This window comes from Rattus rattus, chromosome 4 (genome assembly GCF_011064425.1).
Source record: "Rattus rattus isolate New Zealand chromosome 4, Rrattus_CSIRO_v1, whole genome shotgun sequence".
Classification (NCBI taxonomy): Eukaryota; Metazoa; Chordata; class Mammalia; order Rodentia; family Muridae; genus Rattus; species Rattus rattus.
This window is the reverse complement of record NC_046157.1, coordinates 92,218,175-92,226,273: the sequence shown is the minus strand read 5'-3', so window position 1 is coordinate 92,226,273 and position 8,099 is coordinate 92,218,175.

Genomic DNA, 8,099 nt, shown 5'->3' with positions numbered 1-8,099 from the left:
CCGAGAATATTATTAGGAAAGAAAAGAACCACTACATAGGGTAAAGGGATCAATTTTTCCAGTTGCAGAAAACATATATGTGCCTAACAATGTAGTCTTTTTTTTTTTTTGATTTCAAGACTAATCTTTATTATAGATATTTGGTTACAGAAAAGACATTGTATATAATATCAGGTATTAGAGTTTTGGGTAATACTAGACTCTTACAACATATTGCCCATGGATAAGGGGTATACAGTACATAAATTCTACATGCTAAAATTCTGCTTGATAGCCTTGAAGTAATCTAGAGAAAATAAAACTACACATTTTAAAAGAACTTTTAAATGCCACTATCAAAAGTAATATTGCTTTGGAGAAATCATATGTACAAAGTATCTAATAATTACTGGCAAGGAAATAGTGAATATCTTCTGTCATAACTGCCAGGAAGACGGCCCTATTTTGGAGGCTATTAGATGGAACAACACATTTGGAACAGAATAGACACAGTGAGGAAATTGTATCTTGAACATTCCTCTTGGGCATACTAATGATAAGCAAATATTATTTTACTGGAGATTGACTAAAAGCTTAAAGGTAAATTTATCACATTTATGGGAGAGCCTCACAAACTCATAATATTGTAAAATGCTGGAATCACTTTTTAATGTGATCACTGCTTCACTAAAGAACAAATATTTATCATGTACAAAAAACAAAGGGCCTCATTACTACTGGATTTTGACTAGCACTTAGTAGGTCCTTCTTAAATGTTAATTTATTTAAGTAGTTTTTCTGTTGTTAAGTTGATAATGAAGATGTAGTTGAGGGCCAAGCAGAGACACTCGATGTTAGAATTACATAGGTATATAGGCCATTACTCTTGGTTGATTATTATTTTTTTTATTTTTGTGGACTTTTTTTTTTTATTAACTTGAATATTTCTTATATACATTTGAGTGTTATTCCTTTTCCGGTTTCGGCAAACATCCCCCCCCCTCCTTCCTTATGGGTGTGTTCCCCTCCCCACCCTCCCCCTATTGCCGCCCTCCCCCCAACTGTCTAGTTCACTGGGGGTTCAGTCTTAGCAGGACCCAGGGCTTCCCCTTCCACTGGTGCTCTTACTAGGATATTCATTGCTACCTATGAGGTCAGAGTCCAGGTTCAGTCCATGTATAGTCTTTAGGTAGTGGCTTAGTCCCTGGAAGCTCTGGTTGCTTGGCATTGTTGTACATATGGGGTCTCAAGCCCCTTCAAGCTCTTCCAGTTCTTTCTCTGATTCCTTCCACGGGGGTCCCGTTCTCAGTTCAGTGGTTTTGTTGGCATTGCCTCTGTATTTGCTGTATTCTGGCTGTGTCTCTCAATTACACTTCTGCACTTCTTTGCTTCATCCATTTATCTAATTGGGTGGCTGTATATATATGGGCCACATGTGGGGCAGGCTCTGAATGGGTGTCCCCTTCAGTCTCTGTTTTAATCTTTGCCCTCTCTTCCCTGCCAAATTCTTGTTCCCCTTTTAAAGAAGGGTGAAGCCTTCACATTTTGATCATCCGTCTTGAGTTTCATTTGTTCTAGGCATCTAGGGTAATTCAGGCATTTGGGCTAATAGCCACTTATCAATGAGTGCATACCATGTATGTCTTTCTGTGATTGGGTTAGCTCCTCAGGATGATATTTTCAGTTCAACCAATAAAAGTCGTTGTTTTTGATAGCTGAGTAATATTCAAACAATTAGTCTTAATTAAATAAACTGACAAGAACGGACAGAATTGCAAGTTAAAAAAGTTTGTTATGACTACAGTACCTTCTGTTAGAAATGGATAATTCAAAAGCACCCTCAATCACCTGGATTTAATAATGATAGACAACTTTGTCCATAACAAGAGCAGAATATGTATTGCTCTGAATCTCATGTGGAATGGTCACCAAGCCAAAAGATATTCTGGGTCATCAAATATATATCAATGAGGTTAAAACAAACAATTCAAGTAAGCTTCTCGTCCCAATGGAATGAAGGTAGAACTGTATACAAGGAAAAATCACCAGCATCCTGTGGATATTTCCAGTCCAGTGAGGAGTAAGATGACTCTAATTAAAATGCTCACAAAACCAAAGATCATAAATTTGGGAAAGGGTCTAGTGGGGGTGGGGTGTAATGATTGGGATGAAAGGGCAGAGTATCAAAATTCATGTTTGGAACTTTCAAAGAAACAAGTAAATGAATTTTTTAAATGGAATAAAAACTATTTGACAAAGAAAGAAATGAACAAAGAAAGAGAGAAAGTAAAAAGAGAGAAGAAAGAAAGAAAGAAAGAAAGAAAGAAAGAAAGAAAGGAAGGAAGGAAGGAAGGAAGGAAGGGAGGGAGGGAGAAAGAAAGAAAGAAAGAAAGAAAGAAGGAGAAGAAAGAAAGAAAGAAAGAAAGAAAGAAAGAAAGAAGGAAGGAAAGGAAGGAAGGAGGGAAGGAAGGAAGGAAGGAAGGAAGAAAGTCATAATTCCATATTAGGATAGCAGAGAAAGAATAACATTATAAGTCAAAAGAAATAAGTTCAAAGTGTAGGAAAAATGCATGAATGAATCTAGTAAGCCTTCTGTTAGCTTCCAGTTTAAAATGTAGATTCCAGATGTAGTTGAGAAACTTTGGCCAACTGTCTCTCTCCTATGGGAATTATGGTTCAGGTCATGCATAAGTAACCTTAGAAGATACTGGGGCTTTCTTAGCCTGGCCACACTGGGTAATAAAATGAAGGATGAATTTCTGTTGCATACATCATGGTCTTGTCATTCAAGAACTGGCTTCCATTGTTGCGAACCTCTCAATTTACTAGACACAATCTACCCATATTATGTTCTTGTGGAAACCAAATGGTAGCACTGGTAACAAAGCCTAGGTACAAAATCTAGGTCAAGGAAAGATTCGGATAACAGGAGTTAGTTCAAGCCGTTAAATGTCTTCCAGGGATAACAGAGAAGTGGTAAAAGATGATTACATCCAAGTCCTAATCAGTACCTTACTGCTCCATTGGTGTTTACTGACAAAATACCGATTACTTATCAAAACCTCCAAGATACCAATCACAGAGCACTTTATACATGCACGGGCTCTTCTGAGCATGATGCCCCCACAATTACCAAGATTGCTAGGCTGTAAAGTCTAAAGGCAATGTATGTGTAGAATGGGCCTTGGGCCCATTTGGAATCTGCTAAGGAGTTAAGATTATTGTAATAGTGTTGCTTTGCTTCTAAGAGTTGGTGCATGGCAGGCCAGTATTCTGAACACAGTGAGAGAGACACAGCACCTTCCCACAATGAAAATTTGCTTTTCTAACTGACTTCCAAATGTAACAGTCATGAGAAAGAAAGACAACTTTTATGAATCTAGCCTGCACTGGCTACAGAAAAGCCCTGTCTCAAAAGCAAATCAAAACAAAATAAAAAGTACATAAAAGAAACCTACTGTGAACATATGACAAATCCCTGGTCAACCTAGAAATTGAAACTGTTGTCAGAATACCGTGAGCTTCAAAAACAGCAACTCAAATATGTAGAGTCCTGTTGTTTAACATTTTGATAAATCATAACTCCAAATACAGAGGTCCTAACTATGTGTGAGTTACCAACTTCAACTTTTCTGTAATTTTTATGATTATATTTTAGTCAAAATTTAAATAATATATTTAAGAATAAAAAATGGGTAATCCCTTTCTTACCAGCTATTAAGTCACAATAGCTCCTCAGATAGGAATGGGACTCATTGTGTAATTTCTATCTCTGTGCTGGGATTTTCTCTGACTTGGCCTTGTGAGTCTTGTACTTCCTGTCATAACCAGTGTGAACTCATTCCAGCTGTGTATGGAAATCACTGTATTCTTGTAGCTGACAACCACCTCTGAATTTTATACCTTTTCTGATCTATCTTCTTCAATGGTTCATGGACATTGGAAGGAGAAGTCACGGTATATGTTCCATTTATGTTCCATCTACTGTGCAATAGTTACATTCTCTTATTCTGTACACCATGGCTAGTTGCCGATCACTGTTTTAATCTTCATCTAATATAAATAGAATCGTCTTTCATGAGGATTGAGAAATGTACTACTCTATACATATAGGAAAAAACATTGGGAGTCTGTTGAATATTATATCTACTTAGTCAAATTATAATAGTAGTTTCTCCCCCAGAGCCTATCACTGTACCATCTACAGGATTTTGGTCTCGTCAATGGTGTCACATATGTGTTCCATCTTACAGAGTAGGGTAATGTTGGCCTGTTATACTTGATAAAATGATATATACCTCCTGTCTTGCTCCACTTTCCATTACTTTTGTAAGAAGTAATAGCTTATCACAGCTGTTTGCTGAACTTAATGAGATGAACATATACTTCCTGTCTTTGAGGCACTTTGTGCTATGGACTATATTTTTTATTTCATGTATATTGCACAACCCTGCATTTCTGCAATAAAGTAAAATCTATAAAGTTTAATATTCTTTTTAATATTCAATTTATAAGTATTTAAATGACAGTTTTTAATCTAGATTTATCTGAGATATTTTGTAGAGGTTTACTTTCTTATTTGGTCTTTGCTTATTTTTTATATTAATTCCATAAGACAAATCTGGAGATTTTATATTTTTTCTAATCAGTGAAAGAGTTTGAGCATTGCTCACAGTTGTTTACTGTTCTAGTTGGTGGTGGTACTTAGAAGAATGGAGCCTACAAATGAGGTAGAGTAAAGTATTGCTTAATGGCTAACTTAATTCAGGGCATCAGTTAATTTATATTTTTTGAGGGCTAAGAGAAATCTCATAAATGAAGATTACAATCACAAGGGCAAGCCAAACATGGCATACAACCTGGATATGTTGATCATTGCCAAAAATATGTTTTTAATTAGAAACATATAAACAGATAACAATAGTCTCGCAATAAATTATCTGAAGTAAACTCACTCCTATCTGTTAGATCTTGGAAGGGCATGAAAGCATACTCCAAGAACAATTACATTTTAAAGAAACTGGTCATGTAACTCTTGGCTTCTTAGAACACTCAGAAGTCTCAGAAATCTGCTCACTTGACTTCACTTGGATCATGTTCCAACATTAATTCTTCTCTGAAGTTCTGGTAGAATTCTACCCTGAATTCATATGGCCCTAAGCTTTTTTATGCTACTTCTAAGTACTGTTTCTATCACATTTAATGTTATGTGTACTTTTGAATTATTTATCTCATCTTTATTTAGTCTGGTAGGTCATATATACAAATTTATTCATTTCCTTTATATTTTTCAGTTTTACAGAATATGTATATAAAGTATGCTCTTATGATTCTGATTTTCCTGAATATCTGTTCTAATGTCTCCTGTTTACTCACTAACTTTATTAATTTTTACTTCTTTTTCTTTTGGTTAATTTGAGTCGGGGCTTAATAATCTTGATCTTTTCAAAGAACTATCTCATCGTTTCACTGACTATTCATACTGTTTCTTTCATTTTTCTTTCATTATCTTAGCCTTGGTTTTACTTATCTCTTCCCAACTACTAATCATTTTGGGTGATATTTGTTCTTTTGTTTCAATATCTTCAGTTGCATCATTAAATTTTTAACTTGTCATTTCTTAGGATTTGTTTGCTTTTTGTTTTTTTTTAATTCAAGCACCTAGTACTATGAATGTTCCTCTTAGTATTACCTTTCTTGTATTCTATACATTATTTTAGATACTTTGTCTTTATTTTTATTAAATTTTAGGAATTAAAATTTTCCCATTTTGATTTCTTTATTCATGCACTTATACATTAGTATATTGCTTAGATGGCGTCTGAGAAGAACTTCAGTTTGAATGTTCTATATGAATTTGTTAGAACCATTTGATTTATTATACATAGATATTAATTAGATCTACTTGATTTACTATAACATTTAACTGAATTTTCTCTTGTTAGTTTGTTTTTGGATAAATTGTGTATTGAGAGTTCTATATTGAAAATCCTCTACTAGCACTGTGCTAAAATCAATCTGTAGTATGAAGCATTCCAATTTTTCTCTTCTGCCTGATTTTTGGGTTGAAATCTGTTTTGTCCTATTACTTAGTTCCTTTAGCTTGGAATGTCTTTTTACATGCTTGTATCAAAAAGTGGTGCTTATTATTTTAGGTAATGTGTGTTTTATGGAGAGAGAAAAAAAGATAGGTCTGGTAGAACTATTATATGGCAATTTCACAAATTCTCATGTTAAAAATGTCCTTATGTCACCATTAATTATAATCATTCAAAATGATCCAAACTAGAAAATGAATATGCCTTAGAATTATTTTTACTTTGGACAAATATGTTCATTTCATCTTTTCAACTATATCCTTAGTTCAATAAGTCCTACAGTGTTTACTCAACATTAATTAGACCAACTGTTTGAAACTGGGTTATACTCCAGAGTCAGGGACTGGAATCATCCATGATCCTTGCTCTGGAGTTCATGTTCTACTAAGGAAGCAATTCATTTAGACAAGTTACTTGCTTATCAAATTCCTAAGAGCTCTTTCCCAACTCTATCCTTAGTTAGACTCCCTCTGTCAATTCAGCATTAGGCATATTCATGGGCTTCTGAAATATTTTCTTTACTCTGGACATATTGTTTCCCTTGTCTGGTTAGCTAATTGTTACTTGAAAATTACACACACTTATGCATATAGTGTGAATGTTTTTACTCAAGTAAAATTATAATTGTATTATAATTCATAGTAACATATCTATGTTGTTAATTATTACTCATTTATTTTGATGAGAACATTAGGAGTCCTCTTTGCTGGTTTGAAATGGTATTTTTAGCCATAACCATGTTACTGTGCAATGAAATATAAGACATAATTTTATAGCTATTGCTCAATGTTTCCTTAATGTTTATGAATTTTGGATATAATGACAAATTTAAATTTTGGGAATTTATAAAATTTAATTTTTAATTCCATAATCATTTAACTATTTCCCAGTTTACAAAATACTGCCAGACTCTTTATATTAGTTGTTCTTTTAAAAAAAAGTCAGAGAAAATGAATAAAAGGGAATTATTATCAACTTTTTTTTAGCTTTGCCAACAAATCTAGAGCTAGGTAGTCAAACAATGACTTTCAACCCAGTAGCTTCTTTGTCCACAAGGTCATATGCCTCAGCAGTACCTACCTGGCAATGGAAGCTAGAGGACTCCATAGTAGTGACAGGACTTTGTTCTACATGGGAAGATTAAAGAAGCTGAGTTTTGATGGTCAAGTATAGTAACATAACAGCATAGATGAACTCACCAGTAGTGAACAAAGTCAAGAAGGTGAAAGCAGCATTTTTTTTTTTGGTTTTTTGTTTATTTGTTTGTTTTAGTTTTTGTTTTTCTTAGACCTCTTAAAAATTAGGCTGTCACTGGAAGCTACTATCTGTTCTGGTAGAGGGCTTTCTCGGAAACTGTTAGCCATTCCTGGAAATTAACTTCATAGACTAAACAACAGGGCTGTGTCTTAGGTGGATTCATATATGATCAAGAGCTGTAAAAAAAGATAAAACATCACAAGTTCAACCTTTGTCAACTTGATATACAAGTACATCTCATTATGGCATTTCTGATTTCCAAACAAAGAATGTAATCATATAATTCATGCCTATTCCAGATACAACTGAAGCATATTATTTCTTCCTAAACATATAGGAAATTCTCTTGAAGAATGCTTAGTCATTTAAATACAATAACTTAAAATGATAATGTGGATTTGCAACAGTCAAGTGCTGATATTATTTCAATAAATTAATACATATTAAGTAAATTAAGAAAATAAGACACATATTCACTTAACCTATGTGATTATGTACACAAATATTCTTAAAATATACATTAGAAACACTCATGGCAATCACAATTCTTATTTTTGTGGCTAATTTTATAGACTCAGCTGGAATGTTAACTACTCATAGATCAGAGCATTTAAAATTATTCTTTGTTCACTCTGCCTTCAGCAAGCATCTTTGTTCTTTATCTAATAGATTGTCTCACAAATTTGATCCTGAAGGGTATATTATTATTCTGCTTGCATTGTGTTGTAGTTTCTTTTGACTTAATAATAGGAAATAATACTATCA